This window comes from Catharus ustulatus, chromosome 6, assembly GCF_009819885.2.
Source record: "Catharus ustulatus isolate bCatUst1 chromosome 6, bCatUst1.pri.v2, whole genome shotgun sequence".
NCBI classification, from domain to species: Eukaryota; Metazoa; Chordata; class Aves; order Passeriformes; family Turdidae; genus Catharus; species Catharus ustulatus.
Window position 1 is genome coordinate 24,116,781 of NC_046226.1, and position 21,054 is coordinate 24,137,834.

The 21,054-nt window shown below is 43.8% G+C and overlaps 1 long non-coding RNA gene across 1 annotated transcript in view; it reads left to right on the forward strand.

The window, feature by feature from the left end:
• LOC116997652 overlaps window positions 1–18,037 on the forward strand; it is a 31,870-nt gene extending 13,833 nt beyond the window's left edge. Inside the window, exons 2-3 of the long non-coding RNA XR_004418221.1 lie at window positions 14,884–14,960; window positions 15,311–18,037. This is a non-coding gene — a long non-coding RNA (uncharacterized LOC116997652). The remainder of the gene's footprint in view (window positions 1–14,883; window positions 14,961–15,310) is intronic.
• The last annotated feature ends 3,017 nt before the right edge of the window (window positions 18,038–21,054 follow it).

Genomic DNA, 21,054 nt, shown 5'->3' on the forward strand with positions numbered 1-21,054 from the left:
AATGCCAGGGTGAGGTCTTCCTCAGCACCCTGTCACATCACCTTGCCAATGCTAGCCCATGCCCGTGTCTTCTCCAGAACACCAGTGTCAGTGTCCTTGCCCCTTTATACTCCGCGTTTTGCCTTGACAACAGGTGCTCCTCCTCCTGCTGCTGCCCTGGGCTCTATGCAGACAGCTCCCCTCCCTGTGCTCCTCATTAACACCCCTCCTAACCGGCAGGAGCAGACACCACCAGCAGCTCCTTTCCCCTCCAATCCCCTCCCCTTCCCTTCCATAATCTATCTAAATATTAAAATGAGTTTGTCCCTGATTTACATGCGTAAGAAGGGATGTAATAATGAGGACGTAGATTAGAAGATTTAGCACAATCGTTTGTGTAGATTGTGTCCCATCAAAGGGCAGCTCTGACAAGCCGAGATTAAGGAGCAAACAGCTGCCGCTGGAATTCAGTCCATTTGTTTGTTTGCTGTTTTCTCTCTTGACTCCAGCAAACAGTCTCATTAACATGCAAGTGATTTGCCCCTTAAGCCTTTTCCTGTTTATTATTGGGGGAGTTGCTGACAAGGGCTTTGTAGAGTCCCTGGCCCAGTTCTGAGAGATCGACATGCAAATCAAGATTAAAATGGGAAGTAATTAAAAACAAAGAAGGGGCCACGACACCTTGGTCCCCTCTTTCATTGAGGGATCCTAAAGTTAAGGCACTGGGAAAAGGTGTGTGGTGAGGGGAAATGGAGCACTGTTCACCAGGACTGTATGGCTCTGGCAGGCTCCTCTTGGTTGTGATGTTGAGCTCTCCCTTTCTCCTCCACTCCCTCTGCCTCCCCCTCCTCAAAATGTCTGTCTGCTAAACTCATTTGCAGCCTTTGCTTCAATGGCCTCGTTTGGCAGCACCTTCCATACGGTTCCTGCTTGCTGCCCACCACAGCCTCAGCACGCTGGGCAGCACATCCTGGACCCACTGCTGCCTTCACGGGCACAGCCCCTGGCCTGGGGCCATCTGTGCCCTCTGCCCTCTTAGCAGTGGTGTCCCCATCCAGCATCATGAACCTACCAACAGAACTTGCAGCTTTTTCAGCATCCACAGTGGGTGAGGGACTGACACATGCAGGGACTGTGCAGCAGCCATGCTCACAGGCACTGGTAGTGATGCAAAGGGTCTTCTGAAGCCACCTGGGCTGTGAGGCTATCTCAGGTCACTGGAGCAACACTGAGGACAAACCAGTACAGTGTGCCTTTCAGTAGCACCCAGACTGAGCTGATGAATGCTGTTAGTTCCAGCATAGGGACAGTGACAGTGTGTTTATCTGCTGGCTCCCCAAGTCCAGTGCACCCTCTCTAAAGCTGTCTAGGGATGACAACTGTGAGGAACAGCACACAGGATTTCTTGGACTGAGAGAGAGAGACTGTCACATAAATCTCCTGCAAAGCAAGCAGCCTTTCTCTTCATTTATCAGAGCACTTGCTCTGTCCCTTGCAAGACAAGTAAAAATATAATGAAGCTTAGAAACTTGCTCTGGGAAGCAGCCACAGTTACTCAGTGTGTGTCTACACAGACAGGCAGGGATAGATGTGGCTTGCTTTGCCTGGCAGCCGACTCCTGCCTGGCAGCATGGAGCTGTGCCGGAGCATCTCCACACCCAGCCTCTTGTCTTGGTCACTCTCAAGGCTCCTGGCTTGGGCACAGCTGCTCCTGGACCCTGGGACTCCTGCCCAGGTACATTGCATGCTTGCACCTTGTTAAGCAGACTTGCACGTGTTTGTGTGTGCATACCCTCGGTGCCAGGATGAGGCTGTTCACCAGCTGGGACACAGTCACATTTGTGAATTTCCTTTAAGCTTTTCTTAAATCTTGATGTTGGCAGACTGCTGTGCACCTTCCCATGGCGGCCAGGGCAAGCAGGATCTGACGAAAGGTAGCTCAAAACTCTTGGCCTTGGGGACTGGCTGCTATTTTCAGTGGTTACTCAGCTGTTACTGAAGTTGGTTTCATGCATGGCCAGGAAAAGACTGCAACACTACAAATATGTGACTGCAGACTGTGTTGTAATGAACTATGTAGGAGAATCACAATGTTTAAAACACTTATGCATGCACTAAGTACTTTCTAACCTGAGTCCTTTACTTTTATAATCATGGAGTAGACCTGCACAGAGGAATTGGTCAGTAAGATGTCACTCTCCACCTTGTTCCACTTAGCTGTTAAGTCCAGAGAAGCTCAAGGCTTTTGTAGAAACAACTGTTTAGAGCTGCAGTGCCTTCCCCTCAAACTACTTCTGCTGCTTGCCAAGGCAGTGCAGTAAGGAATGACCAAACCAAAACATGGCCAGCCTCAATGTTACGGCATTGCACAAAGTAAATGAGATGGTGACCATGATCCTTGCAAACAGTATTGTGTACAGACAGAATGACAGGCGAGTGATTGTGAATTCCCTGCTGTTGTTTCCAACTCATTGGCCAAAATAATTAATGAAATAGTTATAGCTTTTGCTTTTTCAAACTCAGAGAATGGCACAGCTTCACTGCTTATCCAGCTTTTTTTGGTGTTTGTTATGACAGTGCCAAGGGAGAGAAGAGCATTTTCCCAGCTGGGGCACTACCTGCAGGAGAGCATAGTCTGGTACAGCTGGAGTGGCCAGTCAAGTTCAAACAGTGTCAGAGATAGGAATAGATATCTTTTTCCAACTTGAATAGCTGCTGCATTCCTCTGATCTGCTCTGACCTTCCCCCTGTACCCCTCCTCTTTCTCTCCAAGAGGTAGCTCTGCAGCCAGCAGCCAGGCTCCAGGTATGCTCCCATAAGAGGTGGCTGTGTGCAGTCCCAGTCAAACCCTTGCTTCTCCATGGGGCAGCATTCGACTGTACAGTGCCTTGCACACTCGCTCAACCATGCAAGGAGGTCTCCAGGCAGCAGCAGCAGCACCCCAGCAGCAGCAACACTGCCTCTCTCAGCACCATTTCTTTACCTGTAACAACCTAGCCCTTGTTGCAATTGATTTTCAATGGATCATTGAAATTGCTTCATCATTTTAGTCCTAACAGACTTCTACTGCCTGTTTCTCTGTTATTTTGGGTTTTTTTCTTTAATTTCCACAGAGATAGAGTTTTGGTTTATAAAGGGATAAGGATTCTGTGGCTTGGGCCCTTAAAGTCATAAATCCCTGGGCCATTTTTGCTCAAACACAGCATGGTCAAAGCAGCCACTGCTTCCCTGGGTAGAGATCAGATCTGGAGAACTTCACACTCCCCAACCAAAAGAGATATGAGTGATTAAGAGGACTGCTAATAGTAGAAATGGGTAGTCAGCCTTGATAGAAGTCATTTGAGTGCTCCTGCTAGAAATGGGAATGAGCAGGTGAAACCAGCATGCATACGCAGCATACCGGTAAATTAGCAGGGAACTGCTGGAGAGTTCTGTTTGTCTGCAGCTCATGTCAGCATCCATGACACCATCATGCAGTGCATCCCTTCCAGCCTGGTCCTCGTGAATGTGCTGATGGACCCCAAAGAGTGGGATCAGTGCTTCAGCCAAAGGAACACACGTGATGGAGAAAAGGGTCTGGAAAAAAAAATTCATAAATGAGGGAAACAAGGATATTGGAGTGGTTCCTGGTTCCCCCCAAAAAAAGATGTTTTCCCCCAGAAGGGTCTAGTGATCACCCTCAGATGGCAGGTGCAGGAGAAGCTCTGGAAAACAGTGGCTTTGACAAGGGGACAGAGGGGACACTGAGTCCCCCAGCATCTCATGGCTCTTGCATTATGTGTGCAGAGGAGTCCCTGCCCACGCCTCCTGCTGCAGTAATAAGCGCTTGACTGAGAACAGGGCAGGCAGGAAAAAAAAAAAAAGGGGCTTCGTGGGCTCGGCTGCAGCGTGTGCCACCATGTGAGCTGGGAAGGTGGGGGAGTCTCTAATCCCTCGGGGTCAGGCCAGCTGCCAGGATCCAGCTCGTTCCCCAGCATGGCAACTCCGCAGCCTCTCTCACACCCTTTGCAGGGCAGGGGCTGGCTGCCTGCAGCCTCTCTTCTTGGGCTTGTGTTCCAGGTAGCTGCAGGCAAAGGAATGCCAAGTTTTATGCACACCTTCTTTTGGGAGGTCTAGGAAGCTTTTGTGACCTGCATAGACACTTAGCAGGGTCCAGGGGGAAGGCTGCCTAACTTGTCTCTATAATTGCTGGTGGTTTCATGTGCCAGCTTTGCCGGGCTGTTGTTTTTCCTGTCAGGAAAAAGAAATATAAAATTATACTTATGGACATAATAGGGTTTTTTAATCAAAGCCCCTCCAATGCAGGAAGCGTCTCTCTTCAGAGCCAAGATATTCAACTTGCCCTCCACTGCATCCTTCTTTCAACTATGATTATTTTTGCATTACTATTGCTATTATGTCATAAATTGACGTCTTGTGTTCCTGTTTGTTATCTGGGGATTCTGCTCTAATCTTGACAATCACTAATGCAGTGTAAATCCAGCGCGCTGGGTGATAATCTGGCTACATAAAAAAAAAAAAAAAAAGGACTTTCTAGGCATAATCAAAACCTTTCACTTTAATACTGAGCACAATAGTTTTACGACAAAATTGCATTTTCCCCAGCTCTCCTTCTCTGCAACTCAGAAAGATACTGTGCTGTTTGCCTCTAGATAAAGTGGGTGCTCCCTGGGATTTAGTGGCAGGATGCAGGATCAGGCAGTGGAGAGCAGTTTGCATCCTGCACTCCAGTGACATCCAAAAGTTGGCAGGAGTCCTGTTCCTTCCCTGGCCTCGGCAGGGAATGTCTCCCCTTCGCCAAACAGAGCTCTGGAGGATGGATGGGGAGTTTCTTGGATTGTGTTAATTCCACACAAAAAGTAATTCACTATGACTCATACTCATAGGTAGTAATTAGTGCCTGTTGAAACCCTGTTTTCCAGCCAGATGTATCTCCACACCGTTAAGTTGCTGTGCTCTGAACTGAGAAGGACCTGGGTCAGGGAACAGGGCGTGCGTTTCACTCCCTTTCTCAGGGAGCCATGAGAAGGGTAGGAGCGCAGAAAGCACTGCAAGCCAGGGAGAGAAAAGACGCGGGGCGAAATGGTGCATTAAGGCTGGGTGGTGCGGGTATTTCGCAGGAAGAAACGCCTCCCCAAAGGCCGGGCCGTGGCTCTTTGCAGGCCCGGGCAGCAGCAGGGCCGCAGCCCCTGGGGCCCGTCCGCGCTGCCCCCTCACGGCGGGCCGGGCCGGGCCGGGCCGGGCGCCCGGGTGTCGGTGGCGCGGCGTCCGGGAATGCGCCGCTGATCCTAAACAAGTTTGCCAGCCATGCTTTTCTCATGGCTCCCGCACAATGGCCCGTTTTCTGCCCACCTGCCGATTATGCTTAATTAGGCGAGGAGTTGATTAATTTGAGGTAATTGACAGCTAATTACAGGGCTGAGGGCTCATTAACTTGACGTCCTGTCTGAGGGAATCAGCTGGAGGGGGTCAGGTGATGTGCAGCCTCCCTCTGGTGCCCGCTTGCCGCCCACTCACCTGGGCGGCCCAGGGAGGGGACAAGTGAGGCTGCCCTGTGGGAGGTGGGATGCTGGGGGCCGTGGCCACAGGGCGTCGGGAGGACAGACACCCCAGAGGGGACGCGGCAGGAGGGCTCCCTGTGGTGATAAAGCAGGAGGAGAGGAGTTTGGAGGTTGGTGATGGGCTGGGAGCTCGAGGACAAGAAGCCAAGCGTGCAGGCAGGAGGGGAGAGAGATGTGCAAGGGATGAGGGCTCCCAAGGCTGCAGCTCCCAGCAGGCTGGGCCAGCAGTCCCCCACCATGCCCACAGCCCCAGCAGGGTGTCCAGGGCGATGGAAGATGCCACAGGTCCATCTCTTCAACAGGAGTCCGCAGCAGCTGCTGGCAGGCTGCATGCACCCGTGCTTGCTGTACTGCAGGACATGATTAGTCACTTCATGTTCACATCATACAACTACTAATTGAAAAAAGGAATCTTTTTGCAATAAGACTTTTCTCAGTTGCTCTTTGCTGCATGCAAATCACAGGACAGCAAGAGAGCTGTTTACCTAACATCCTATTGATCTCCCTCAATGGAGAGAATTCAGGCATGTCCTCTGGATTTACACATGTATCCTTATCTCACCTTTGTAGAACTGGTAGAATCTCTGCAGAGAGAGGCTACATTATACAACCAAGGTTACATTGAAAATCTAAACTGGATGCAACTTTTTGAGCCCTACACCCTGGGCCTTGACCATAGAACCATCTTCACAAGGCAGGTTACCTGAAGATGACTGCCAGAAGTCCGGCCTTACGGCTATTCTTCTCCTGGGGGACTGGCAACTCACAGATCTGGGATGTTCCTGGCAATGCTGAGGAAAGGGACAAACGAGCCTTTTTTAAAGGCTACCATCTAATTATGTCAGAGAGGATGTGGCTAGAGAAATGTACTTGAAAGGTCACAGAAGTTTGTGATGGCTTCTTGTTGCTGTGGGAGGGCTCACCACCCTTAGACTCCATCTCATTTTCAGGAAGTCTTGCCATAGACATCATGGATGTAGTGCCTGGTTAGTAAACTTGGATCAGGATTCAATGGTAAGCCAATACAGAAAGTGGCTGAGAGGAGGAATGAGGAGTAAGCCATGCTGGTGAGCACAATGACTACAGAGCACAGTAATAGCTGGACTGTCCAGGCAGACACGCTTAATTCACACCAAGGTATTTTGCACTGCTATGGGCAATGAAGGCTTGGATAATAGACATCGAAGAAATGAGATCTCCTGGCAAAATTGCAGACAGCTCTTCTGTGAGCATATGGAAGTGTGGTGAAGAATCTAAAAAAACATCATAAATCACAGTTTGACCTTACCACTGGAGCTCTTCAGCCAGAGGAAGCTGCATTGCAACTGAAGCCTTCTCAGACACTTCACACATTGGCATCATTCCTCTGCCTTATTTTTGCCTTATTTCTGCCTCTGTCGCCTCTGAAAGTGCTATGCCATCTTCACATTCTTGGTGTGATCAGAAAGGACGAAAAATATAGGTGTCTCATCTGCATCTTGCTGACAGTGGCTTTTAGAGACCTGACCAATCAACTTGCTTTGATATTCTGTTGTTATATTCCACTGCTAAGTTGTAAACTGCCCTTTATCCCTTTGAAATGGTGTTTAATTTTCAAGCTCTCTTGTTTAAATTTCATGGAGTCGGGTAAAGCTGACTGGTCTCTGTGGAAATCATTATTTAATACCCTTCTCCTATTTGTTGTTCCTTCTTTCTACCCAAAACACACCCGGACTGGGTGATGATTCATGGTACAGAGGCCAAATGGACCCATGTGACAAATAAATTTTGCTCACTTGCTTAGAACCTTTCCCATGTCTGTCTCTTTCAGGAGAAGGTGTCCATAATTTAAGTTGCATTTGAGAGGAGAACACCCCAGCAACTTTTATAGTGGCATTTATCATTTAGAACCTGGGAGAGGAGTTATTTGGAGGAGCCCAGGAAGGTAGTTTCCCCTTTTTCTCTCTAAATCCATTGTTGAAATTGGCTAAACCTTGGCCATTTCTCATCTTGACTATTACAAGGCTGTTGCCTTGTAGTGTAAATACAAAGACTGTACATTGGTGCAATAATATTAAGCATTAGGTATAGCACTGGGTTACCTCCTCATGAATTTCTTCCTCTTTTCTGTGTTGACACAGACTTCATCAACAGTGCTGAAAGAATCTCAAACAGGGATACGTTTAACCATATACATGTGAGCTCGTGTAATGTTATCATCAGCTTACTGGAGTGCTAGGATGGACGTAGATTAAGTGGTTCCCTCTTTAACAGGATGCCTGAGGTAGATCCAGATAGGAAAAGTGCATTCTGCATGTTTTAACTCACTGAACATTTAGAGCTCTCTTGCTGTAGAAAGCCTCACCCACCAAATGCCACGGTCTCATGCTGAGTTCTTTTCAGAAGAAGGAATATTTCATAGGGCCCATGATTCTTCTGAGGTCTAAGCTTTAATAAAACTTCCTTTTTGATACTTTCCAAAAGCATGTAGATGTGGTGCTTAGGGATATGGTGGTAGACCTGTCAGAGTTACCTTAATGGTTGGTTTCAATCTTCAAGGTCTTTTCCAGTGTTCATGATTCTGTGTTAACTGAGTCAGGAGCTCCTTCTGTCTGTAAGGAAATTGCTGAGTCCAGTTCTAGTAGCAGGAAATTTTACACAGCTCTAAAGCTCTGGGTAAGCAGTAACAGATATGATCTTTGAGGAAGTGCTAAGTAGCCTGACTAGGATTGTCATACTGATGTAAGAATCAGGATAGCATAGAATCATTTATTTGAGAGGTGTTTCCTCAGAGAAATCCATCCTATAACAGTATAGTGTGACTTAGGGTGATGTCATTTCAGCCAGGGAGACTGGTGATTGGTATATAACAAGCTTTTGGTATTTAAATACAGGTCGTTTGTACATCCAGAATTCCATTAAATTTAGGCAAACTCCTTTCTGTACTAAGTCTGTGGATGCTGGAGGAAAAAAAAGTTGGAAAAGTATGTAATACCAATAGTTTGTTTTACAGTAGTAAAAGTGCAAGTAATCCCTACACAAACTATACATAAGCTTTCCAGGTAAGTTAGCATCATGGAAACTATTGCTGTTATCAATGACAGGGTAACTTGTTAGAATTTAATTTCCTTTTTATCTCAGCTTTGGAATTGTCTTGTTCTTGGGAATCCAAAAAAGACGAGGCGGTCTCAGCAAATTGTTTGTCTGAGAGAAGGAAGATTACCATTCTGGAAAGCAATCTGCACTTCCAGCAGGTTGGAGTGTTTTAGAAAGATGATTACCTGAGCAGTGGCAAGGATGCCCTTGGTGACACCTGGGCCAGCACAAGATGCTGCAGCAGTCATTTGTGTCACTGGATGAGAACTGTGCTCAGATGGTGACACTGCTTGTTCCTTGATAGCCTTTCTGTTGCTTTCCTCTTTGGACATAGCTCAGGCCATTTCAAGGAGGAAGAACATTAGATGTAGAACACTAAGATTTTCTTGACTACATCTGTTCTTCTCTGATCTGGCAGATACAAGCAGTTGCTCAGCACTAACATCCCTGCACCACGTGTCCAGCCACAAAGACCTACCTCACAACTGCATTTGCAGCTGAAGCTGGTCTGAATCTGTCCACACCACCATCTGTAATCAGTGACTTCTAAAAGAGAGACCTGCTGATTCTCCAGTGTCTCCATTTAATTTGGGTACCTCTGCAGCATAAGACAATACAACAGGCTCAGAGGACTACTCTGAATCTGAGGAGTAGGAATGGCTGGAGGGAGTGCTTCTTAGCTCTGATTTTTCTGAAATATTTCCAGCCTTTTTTCATACTTAAGAATTGCTTTCTGTTGAGTCTGGCTTCAGAAACTTTTTCACATACACAGAGCCTGTGTGAAGTAGCTCAAAATTATGATGCCAACAACAGAAGCTAGATGCAATGTTGCTTTAAAATCTGTGCCATAACTACTATGAATATGCCTGTGTTGGCACAGGTATAATTGGCACCTATTCTGCAAGGCTGGATTACAACCTTCCCAAAGCAATTAGAAGGCTGAATTTTAAGTCAAGATGCTGCTAAACAGTCAAAAACTAACAAATATCCATAGCCCATGTTTACACCAAGCAGATCACCCTCCAGTTCTGAAGTTCAAAGAAGGTTATTTTTCTGGTGCTCCCTGTGACATAGCTCCCAATCACCAGAAAACCAGCTTGTATTTTAAGCTTGAATGAGAGCTCAGGATCAAAATTTTACAGTTCCAACCCAAATGCAGTACATGATGCACAAATTTTTAATCCAAATACTTCACTTCATGTGCCTGAGAAGCCAGTTAGCAGAAAAGTGTACACAGGTGCACAGACTTTTTCTATAATTTCAAACATCTTTCACCTTAAAGAGCTGTTAAGTAACTATTCTCTATCAGTATCTGGGTTTGAGAAGAGAAGATGCCTGATCGATGGCCTTGCTCAGGAGTAAGAGGGTTACTGTAATTATCTTGTTTGCAAGAAAAATAAGAACATTTATCTCATTTTAGGTTAGGAGAAGGAATAGAAATTATGAAATTTATCATTAGCCCAAATGCATTTTTATTTTGCTGATGAATAAATGTTGAATGCCTGACCTTTGTGCTAGTATTGTTCCCATTATTTCTGTAGGAATTTTGTATTAAATTTTCCATTAAATGTTGGAATTTTTCAACACATTTGACTGACCCAAATAAAAACAAATTGCATTTTAACATTTTGAAATGAGAGAACCAAAAGCTGTCAGTTTCCATGCTGTAGAAAATAAAGAATATTTTTGGACATTTCGCTTACATGGCACTATGTTCATGCACAGCAGTGCTGATCTGTTGCAAACTTGTTTGAATTAAACTGAAGAGTCCCAAGGGGGATCTTATATCTAATTTGTTTGAAGATGCTGCAAGGCAGTGTGAACCACAAGGATGAAGGAGAAGGAAATCTTTCTCTTTTTAGATCAGGAAGTCACCAGGAGTATATGTCTCCTTGAGAGCCACGGAGCTGTAACCTTGAAAAGAGTAAGAGACCAAGTGAATTCCTCCTTCCTAGAATCTGTCTCTCTGTCCCTCTAAGCAAGGACAAAAGTCCAGAGTGAAGAGGGTGCTTTGGCAAACATGAGACTGGCATGGGGGTATTGGATGAACTGCAGTCCAGCAGCACAAGTCAGGCACAAGCAGCAAAAGGTTTGCCCCTGACTTCTGACTAAGGCGCTGACAAGTATCTCCTGCAGATCTGGAGAAGTGACTCTGAGAAAAGAAGTACAGGGACAGCTGATTCTGCGTTATCTATCCATACCTTCTCCCAGCTAAAGGTATTTTGAAGTTACATAAGTGCTAGACATGAGAAAACATCAGATACTTAGCCCTTGAAAGTACAGACTGTTTACTTGATATAGCTCCAAGCTGGGATTTATAACCAGTGTGGTAGGACAGCTTCTCAGAATTTATAGGGGCTGACTATTTAGGCATTATTTTGATGACCAGTCTTCAATCCAGTGCTGAGGCAAAATTAATTTACTGTTCTGATAATATGGTGTTCTTTTTGTTAGCTTCCCTCAATAATACTTATCACTTACGTATGTACACAAATATGGATGTAGCTTATTTGGATGCTATTTTTATTTAATCTTAGTTTAAGACTTTTATGAACATTATAATAAAATCATGTACAAATGCCCTCCTGATACTTACTCAGTAGGCAATAACAATTGACCAGAATGGATATTGCCAGGCAAAAAGCGAACTGGATTCACTTAAGAAGTCAATGATTTCCACACGTTTGTTTCACTGACAGCACATTTGGCTCATCATCTCTATAACACCCTGCCTGTACACTCAAGTTTTCAGGACAAAAGAGACATCTATCCACTTGCTGCAAAGAAAATGACAAATGTTACTTTTTTGTCACAGACAATAATTTTGTTATGTTACAAAAACTAGGAAGCTGACTAGGGGAAAGGAATTGTGCAGTTGATCATTAAACAAAACAAAACAAAACCAAAAACAAAAACAAAACAACAACAGAACAACCCCATAAAAAAGCCCCCAAAAAAACAAAACAAAAAAAAAAAAGGAAATTTGGAGTTCCCAGGAATAACTATAACCAGTAAAATAACAGAATTTTTTAAATATGGGGGGGAAAATTGCTAACCACCCAGAGATAAGAAAACAAGCATTTGTACTAGGGATTTCTAAAGAATAAATTGTGCTGGAGAAACCTGATTGCTTTTTAAAACAGAATTACAAAATTAGTGGATGATGGGAACACGATGGATTTGATACATTTGGATTTTAGTAAAGATTTGATACATAAATCCTACTCAAAATTAATGCAAATGGGTTTGGCTACACCAGTAGATGGAATGAAATATTGGCCGGAGACCCACAAATAAAGGATAATGATGCATTAAAAGGTATTGTGTTAGAGGGAGAGATCTCCCTCCCAGAGATCAGCAGTCAGCTCTGTCCTATTTAACACCTCTTGACATGACACCTTCTGTCTGAAAATCAGGAAATTTTTGGAGAGTGAAATATGGAAGGACATGAGGGATAGAGCAGCTGAAAATAAAATGGTATGCCAGTAAAAATACAAGTATTGTCCAAACCACAGTATACAGTCACAAGGAGGTCCCTAGAAAACACCGGATGAGAATAACTGCAGCAGGAACCAATGAGATAGGAATTAGCTGTGTAGCACAGCAGAAAAACAGCTAAAGTGTTTGAGTAATAGAGCTGCAATTCACCCCAGAGTGCAAAGAGCAGAAAGCTTTTGCAGTATCTTTGTCCCACATATGCTTTCAGTGCGGTCCCAGGCAGGTTTTGATGTTGTAGCTGGTAGGGCAGCTCCTGGAATCTCTTTTTGTTGCATGCTGGAGACAGAACTGCTGTTTCTCCCCAGAAACAACCAGTGTGGATACAGTGAAGTCAGCCTGATTTGCGAGGAGGGCTTTAAACAGATTCTTCCTCATTTTTTAGAAATTATAAAACCAGGGAAGGAAATGGCAGTAAAGCAAATTAAATGCATTAACAGCAGATATAAATCCCCATTTTCCTAATGTTTTCCCATTCTCTATCACTCACTCTGTCCATTTGCAATTTCAGCTATTAATCATCTAATCTTAGCATCCATCCCCAGGTGTACATGGGTGTCCCAATGACTTTTGAACCCGCAGACAAATTTCAGCCATTTTCCATGTAGGCAGTGCATTTCTGTACCTTTCTGTACATTTCATTACATTAAATGGCTAAGAAAGAAATCCAGTGACTGCCCTTGCTGAAGTGCGAGCGTACCTCCTGTCAGGTACCAGAGAATCCACACATGATGCAGTCTTGAGAGATACATCCACAAGGAAAGCCACACTTCCTTGGCTGGTGCCACTGCTCATTAAACTGATGCTTTTCTCTGACTTCCTTCTTGCTGAAAACCACCAGCTCTTCCTATTTTCTTCCCTCGTGTTTTGCTTTTTTCACTATTTTTCTTCTTATAATGCATTTTTAACAGTCTGCCTCCTTCCCTCCTTTGCATTTGCTCCAACCTCCTGCCCATGCCTTGCTGCGTTTCAAAATGTACTTTTTACCCATCTTGGTCTCCTGTCCTCTAAGTTCCTATTTCTAAGTCCCTAATTCTTCTCACTTACTTACTTACTTATTTTTCTTTCAGTCTTCCACATCACTTTATTTCCACAGATCTCTCCCACCAAAAAAATCTTATTAATAATATTTTATTATAGTAAAATTTTATTAATAGTAAAATCCCTGTAAACTTTACCCAGATGCATATACAAATGGGGTACACTAATATCTATTGCAGCAAATTCCTCCCTCTCCAAATTATTGAAGTGAATGAGAGAAATTATCTCTCTTTTGTTAGAGAAAATAGTTTTAAGCTCCCTAGAGAGCTGCAGTGATCATTTTAATAATGTTCTGTGTGAAGGCAGGATCAGACCCACAGATCACCAGCGCAATAGCAAGATTTTCAACATGGCAAAATTAGGAAAATTATGTTTTTCCTGCCTTTGTCTGTCGGCAAACATTTGGACCGAGCAAGTGTGGAATTACATTAAATCTGTAAAGACCCTCTGTGTCTAAGTGTAAAAGGCTCAGCAAGGTCAGAATAAGTGTTCTACATCAGTGAAAATGTTTTATTATTTGTAAGGTCTCTGTAATGCTCATAGCTTTCTCCTAAATACATGCATATATACCATGCACTCTGTGACACTTAACAGTGCTGTGAGAAACCATAATTTTTAAAGTTCTATTTTTAAATTCTCAAATCTTTAATACTGCATAAAGTCACTCAACAATTAAATTCATAGAATAGTTCTTACAGGTCTTAAAAAATATTTAAATGTCTGGTATTGCACTGTAATTTATTGTTATTTAAATTTCTTACACCTGTTGGTTGCTTTGGCATTTGCATTTTTATTTATTTCTTTACTTTAAAGCCCACATCTATTTAATGAAACAACAAAGCAGATGGGAAGCAGTGGAAGGGCCACTCAACTGTAGCTATGTTACAGGGTTTGAACTGTGCTGGATAACCTCTAACAAGACTCTTTACATCCTGACGCCTCCTTTTCTTCTCCCATTCTTTTACTGTTTCATCTTCTTATAATCTCTTAGGAGGACAGAAACATTCACCTAATTATGTGTTTCCCTGATGCACAGCACAACAGAGTTCTGATACTTGCTGAAGTCACCATGAATTCAATGGTTTTTGTAATGCAGTTGAGAACTCAGACTGCTGAAGAGATGTCCTCCAAACACCCATGGGCCAGGTACCATACAACTAGTGAGTGTTATGTGAATGCCAGAAGGTCTTGATGAAGGCCACAAGAAGCCATTGCACCCTTTCCCTCCATCTGCATATTTTCACCTGTCTTCACAATGTTCTTGAGTACTGCTAATCTGTATGATGGATGTTCTTTACCAGAATGCCATCCTCACAAGGACACAAAACCAACACTTTTTTTAATGCTCAGTGGATCCTTATTTGTATTTGGAAATCAGAAATTTGACCTAATATTATCCATACAGCAAGATGGCAGGCCAGTCAAATAGAGGTGTTACAAGCAGGGACACCAATACTTCCTTGGGCAAAGAAACAGAGATAAATTGGAAAACCAGCAGTGTGTCTTTTCTCCTTGAGTCTGCCAGTAAAGCCCAATCTCTTGAGGAAGTCCTGACATGGGAAGTGTCACAACCTTTACACAAGGATGCCACTCAAGTCTTGAGCTTCCACAGCACGAAAAATGGAGATGGGTGTGATGGTCTTTAGTTTTCTGCCAGTGATTTGTGACTCCTCCTTAGACCAAGACTGAAGTGGCCACACGGTGTAACAGGCAGTTGTTTTTTCCTTTTCAGAAACTGTTCTGCTGTGACACCAGAAAGCAGTGCAGATGTGGGTTTCACTGAGCATCCATGACAAAGCCTCGGCTCAGGTAGAGTGCTTGTGTTCAGACCTTTGCCTCTTTCTATTGTGAGGCAGCATAAAAGCTGCCAGCTCACTGGGGTAAGGCAGGAGCAATAAAGCTTTTCTCCTTTCCTCTCTGGGTTTTAGTAAGAGGATTATACATCTCCTTCTTCTAGAATAAACCTCTTTGCAGAGAAGATACTTCTCAAGCCCTCTTTGGAGATCAGGCTTCTAAGATCAAGACTCTAAGATTCAAGCCATCACAGCAGCCAGTAGGAAATGAACCCCAGTAAAAAGGGAAAGGCTTTTACAGCTCTGCAGGGCTTGGACACAAGGGTACATGCTGCCATGGCTAAAGGATTCTTGTTTGGTTCACAGCTAATGGAGACAGAAAAACTAAGGAGGCACAAGCACAAGTCAGAGTTCAAGCTCCATCCAAGATGACAGGAGACTGTTGCTGGAGACTTGGAAGGACACAAACCCTCATGCTGGAACAGCTTCACCACCAGGGAAAAATAACCCAAGAAACTAAAGAGGGAACCTCTTGCAACTTTAACCCTTGACAAAGGATGTCTGAAAACAGTACCCAAGCATTCCTGAGTGCATGCAATGAGTACATTGTTAAAAGAGAGAGAAAAAAATCAAAAGGTTTAAGACATGGTTATATGTTTTACTACATTTAGCCCAAAGCTTTAGAATGATTACAACATCCAAATCAGAATTAATCACTAATACATTCCCATAACTTTGGAAACATCAACCAGCAATTAACTTGTGCAAGTTACTCTGTTTATAAAACACCTATGTATTAAAATGAAAGTCTGTGTGATGAGTTAATAAAACTACTTCCTTCCACTGAGCCTCCTCAGCACACACTATTCTTCCCTTCTGCTGAGGCCATCTCAGCTGCTGTGACAATACAGACCTGCTCTGACTCCTGCTTCATCTTCTGTCTCTCTGTACTGCCTTTGTAGTAGGTCACTATCTGCTGTCACTCTCTTTACTCTCACTGTAGTAGTTTTAGGCTAATGGCACAAAAGCACACATTTTGGTTTTAGCATTTTCTATAGCTCCTTTGGTGATCATCTTCACCTACATTAACTTTTGTGCATTGTTTCAATGTTGCCCCACGGCGTTTTGGAGCAAAACAATCATCCTGATATATATGTACATCTTGCTTTTCACCTCACACCATAAGCATCACATCTTCAATACAGAGGGATAGTCTGATTCACCTCCATGTCACCTTTCATCTTTCCAGCTTTCCACTTCCTGGGCACATTGAGAGCTGTGATGATCCTAACAACTCACAGGAGCTTTCTTTCTTGATGGCACCTGGAGGTCCTGGCAATTCCTCAGCTCTCTCCTCACTACCCACTTTCCAGGGACACAAACTGACACACTGTCCTCTGTGTGAAGGGCCACTGGGGAGAAGGGACTGCTGGAGCTTGACCTGCTGCTACTCTACCACTATGTCCTTTCCATCTCTCTGAAGACCATTTTACTGGCTCTGCACTTTTGGCTGATGGATGCATCATACATAACCCCCTCTCTGCTTGTACACACAGTGTTTGCCTGGCTTGCCCAGCGAGATGGTTCAGTTTTGGAAGCACCAGGTGCAGCTGCTGGGACCGCTGGTTGGAGAAGCATTTGCCTCCTGAGCCCGTTAATTAGCACAGTAACGGTAACTGTGCTCCATTAGCCAACCCATGTGGTCAAGTCCCCTCTCCGTCCACCAACCTTGCCCTTAATGAGAGCTGGAAGAGGGACACTCACAAAACACTGCCTCAGAATAATATTCGGCTTTGTCCACGCCGGTAACGAGAGCTGACAGGATCACTACGTCCATTTCTCTTCTAATTAGCACACTTCCAGCTCGGCCTGAGCCAGCAGCCAGAGAAAAGCGATCGGACAACCGTACCGAATCACAAACACAAAGAGGCCCATTCCCCGTAATTAGGTGAGACAATCCCTCAGTCTTTTCTCGGCTGGAGCTTGCCGGTAAGACTCTCGCTGTTTTGGTAAGTCCCAGCAACACAAGTTACACGTCTCCCCAGGACACTAATAAGCCCCTAATTGTCTTCCGCTTCACACGGCTCGTACCATAGGTCTGACTTGGGGGAATTCTTCTAACGAGCGGCAGCCAGCACTCCCTGCGCCGCAGACGGACAGGGAGCCGCCTCTCGGGCACCGGCAGCAGAAGGGGGACGGGGAGAAACAGCCAGAAAAGCAATCCAGGCGCTGGGGCCCAGCTACATGGCACGGGGCCAGGAGCTGGGCATCAGCCACACGGTGCTGGGGACAGGGGCCTTCTCCATCTTTTTTCCATCTCCACCATCCACCTGCATGGTGGAAACCTGACTTCAGCTCTCTAGACTGTCTTATCCTCTGTCATCTCCAGGTACACAGGTACTTGCACTTCCACACAGAAATGCACCACCAAAACCAAACGTCTGGCTGCAAAGATTTGCCTCCAGTCTCTGCTAAGGTTTGCTGCGAGCTGCCCTTAGAGAAATGCTGCGCCTAGCATGGGCTTTCCTCCAGTGAGGCCTCGCCATGGGTCTGCCCCAGAGTCCAGGCCGGAAAGGAGCATGTGTGCAAACAAGATCCTATCCGTTCTCATGTAAAGGAACATGTGCTGAGTCTTGCAGGACAGGTTTCTAAAGATTCTCACAAAATTATTAAAAGCATGAATTGTGAGGTGGGTGTGAGACCCCAGCTCAAGCTCTCTTAACAAAACAAGGCAAAGAAAGACACATAGTCCCTCTAATTTTCAACCTGACACTTTCTTCAGAAACTGCCGTCAACCAAATGTTTTTCAGCAAAACATTTTCCCTAATTTTTGATTACAAGCTCATATTGAGCAAAATATCACAGCTGATCCTGTTAAGGATACTCTTGGCCTGCAGATCCATTTGCCTCCTGTGCAGCTGATTACAAACTGATCCCTTCTGCAAATCAGGGCTCACCCTGATTCCTCCCACAGCGGGCCTCAACAGAAGCAATTTGTCCCATTTTTACACGTGCTATTTTGGCTTCAGTGTGCAAAACAGGGGGAAAAACCTAAGACAGGGTGACAAGCTCATCCACACAGAGTACAATAGAAACACAGATGCCATTGCTTTCTCTGAAAGGCAATTTGGGATTTTATATATACATATATATATATATATATGTGTGTATATATATATATATATTAGCTATAACTGAAGAGTTACTTTAATTAGAGAGAGGCAAACAAACAGAAGGCCACAAAACCAGTCAGCCTGAGCATCTGTGCCCACTTGGGTTGCTCTTGCCCCTCATTCTCATGTAGCTGGTAAGCTCTCTTCCTGCCTTTTCATACACAGCCTGCTGCATTTTGGGCTATCCTAATAAGTGGAAGATGGCAAATGGGAAATTTCTGCTTCTTCAAATTTAGCTTAAAATTCTGTGATTAGGAAGAAAATGGAGCCTGCTATTTTTGAGAGGGAAATCCTCCCTCACATATAAGTGTCTGCAAGCACAAAATTTAATTACCCTATATTATTACGCCTACTCATCAGCTATGGGCCACAGAGCCAGCCTTTCAAGTGATACAGAACCAAGTCAAGTACTTTGTCCTCACAGAGATCTGGTCAATAAATAAGGTGCAAGGTCATTCTTATTACCCATTTTTTCTACTAGCAATTAAGTAAGGGCTTTCAAGCTCAGCCCTCTTCCTCTTTTCTGTTCCTTGCTGAGGTGTCTATAACAGAGACAGGCAGGGAGCATTCTGGCTTCACTGGTCACTGATCTGTATTATAGGAATCAGCAGGCAGGGCAGAGGTCAACCACACAAACCCAACAAGAAAACGCCTATTCTGTACACTCATCAGCTGCCTGGAGTCAGTCATCCTCCTCAAAGAGACACAACGGAAAAGGTCAAGTCTAAAAACCAGCAGTTTCAGTGGATGATGAAGTCAAGATGTGAAGGGATCCTGCCATGCTGAAAATCTGGCACAATCTAAATAAAATTGGCATTGTTGCACATATTCTATGCAGAATGTGGATTATACCCTATAACAACTGGATCGGCCTGGATCTCTGGCTATTTAACCATCTTTATGTGGAATTTATGACTGGCAACAATGATCTAAGTTCAGAATGTTGCATCTCACATCCTCCTGAATGAAACTCAAAGCACTGATGCAAAGATTGACTTGCAGAAATAACATGTCTCCAGAATAGGTTTGATTCCAAGAAGCACAGCATTATGTAAAACCAAAAGGATCCAGTCTTTTTCCTTTCCTTGTCCTTGATTTTCTTTGTCTCTCTTTTTAGATTTTTTTTTTTCTTTCTTGCCTTCTAAAAATACCAATGTGTATCTCTTATGAGGGCAATGTACATCTGGCATCACACATGCAATACCTTTTGGTTGTATCTGGCACCCTGGCTGATGAATGTGCTGGGATGTGCACAAAGGAGTGGGTGGGGCTTTTGGTATTTTTGTGGTGGGAAGGTTTTGCTACAGTGATAACAGAAATGTGTTTACAACATCTGCATTTGTTCTTCTAATTATTTTTATTCAGCTCAGAGTTGTTGCTTCATGGGAAGTTTCTGTCCAACTATAATTTTCCTGGGCTGAAGATGCAGACAACCTTCTAGAAAATTGTCTTTCAATGAATTATCATCTTCTACTAAAGATTATTTAATGACTTCTTCAAAAGTGTCAGTAGAGACTGGCACATAAAGATGGGGGTACAACAATGAGAGGATTATTTTCATGCTCTATCAAGTTTGTATGCCATGTTCAGATAGTTCACTCAAAGATGTGACACATTTTCCCACTACAAGGACCATTGTTGCCTGAGGTTCTTACTTAGGAGAAACTCGTGTTTTTGAATGACTGCTGGTTCTAAGGGAACACATGCATCACTGTGGACTTTCTGCAACAGTAATTTTTCTTTTGATTGTATATATCTAACAATTTGTATTAGTTTAGAAGTACTACAGAAATGTTTATGAGAAGTTACTGAACCTGTGGGAGGCCAGGAGACCAGGATTTCAGACCATGTGGAGAAGACAACATTTACCTTTTTCACATACTGCATAGGCTGAGGATGGAATTGCCAGGTGTCAATTCAACAGCATGGAATGGCTGGCATCACTGTCACTGTGATCCGGAAAAATCCTTGTTTGCCCAGCACTAGTTATTGTAGGTGAAGTGGATGAGATCAGCTGCAAATCTAGCTGATGATCCTGCTCTTAGAGATACTCAAAACAGGATTTAGGCCCCAATGCTGTGAAAGAAAACAGGAGAGTAACAAAATACAAGCTGCAATTAGGACGTACACACTTCACAGTATGCTTGTACTAAGAGTACTCTACAATTGATTATGCCTGCTCAGGCTGTAATAAAGACAGATCATTGAACATTGTGAACACAAACAAGGTGAACATAACCACAGAACAAAAACCATAGCAGAACCTGAAAAATCACAAGTAGTGCACAGAGAGCAAAGAAGAAAAAATCCAAACAACTGTTCCTGACAATAAAGAAATTAAAGGTTCCAAACGGAATTACCAGGTAAGCAGATTTAAAACCACTTCCCTCCCCCCCAGGTTATTTTTTTGTTTTGTTTTGTTTTGTTTTTTGGTTGATTTTTTTACCTTTCTTTGTATAACTGAATGATGGAACTCACTATCCTGGGGCATTTTTCAGGTCAGAAGTACAGACAAATTAGGACTAAGACAAATTTATGGAGGGTAGGGTCTACTGTGGACCAGATTCAACTAAAACAGATTGCTGGATGCTGTATAAGTTACCCTAATGCAAAATCACTGTGTAAGCCTTTTGTTTATATCCTTCCCTATCCTTCTACAACTGTTTATAAGCAAAGAGAAGATTACAGATAAGACTGGCTTGTGATTTAACTTGTAATAGCACCTTACATTTTTACATAACACAAAAATCAGTAAATCCAGAATAAGGTTCAAACATTACCTTCAAGATGGATTAGTCAATTTTCACTAATCTGTCATTTCTAGGTGTCTTTTTGAAGGAAATATTAATCAAAGTTGAGAACTGTGAGTTACAGGACTATTACAAAATTGTTGATCTCGTAATGGCAAAACACTGAGTTAAATGGAGTATCACATTA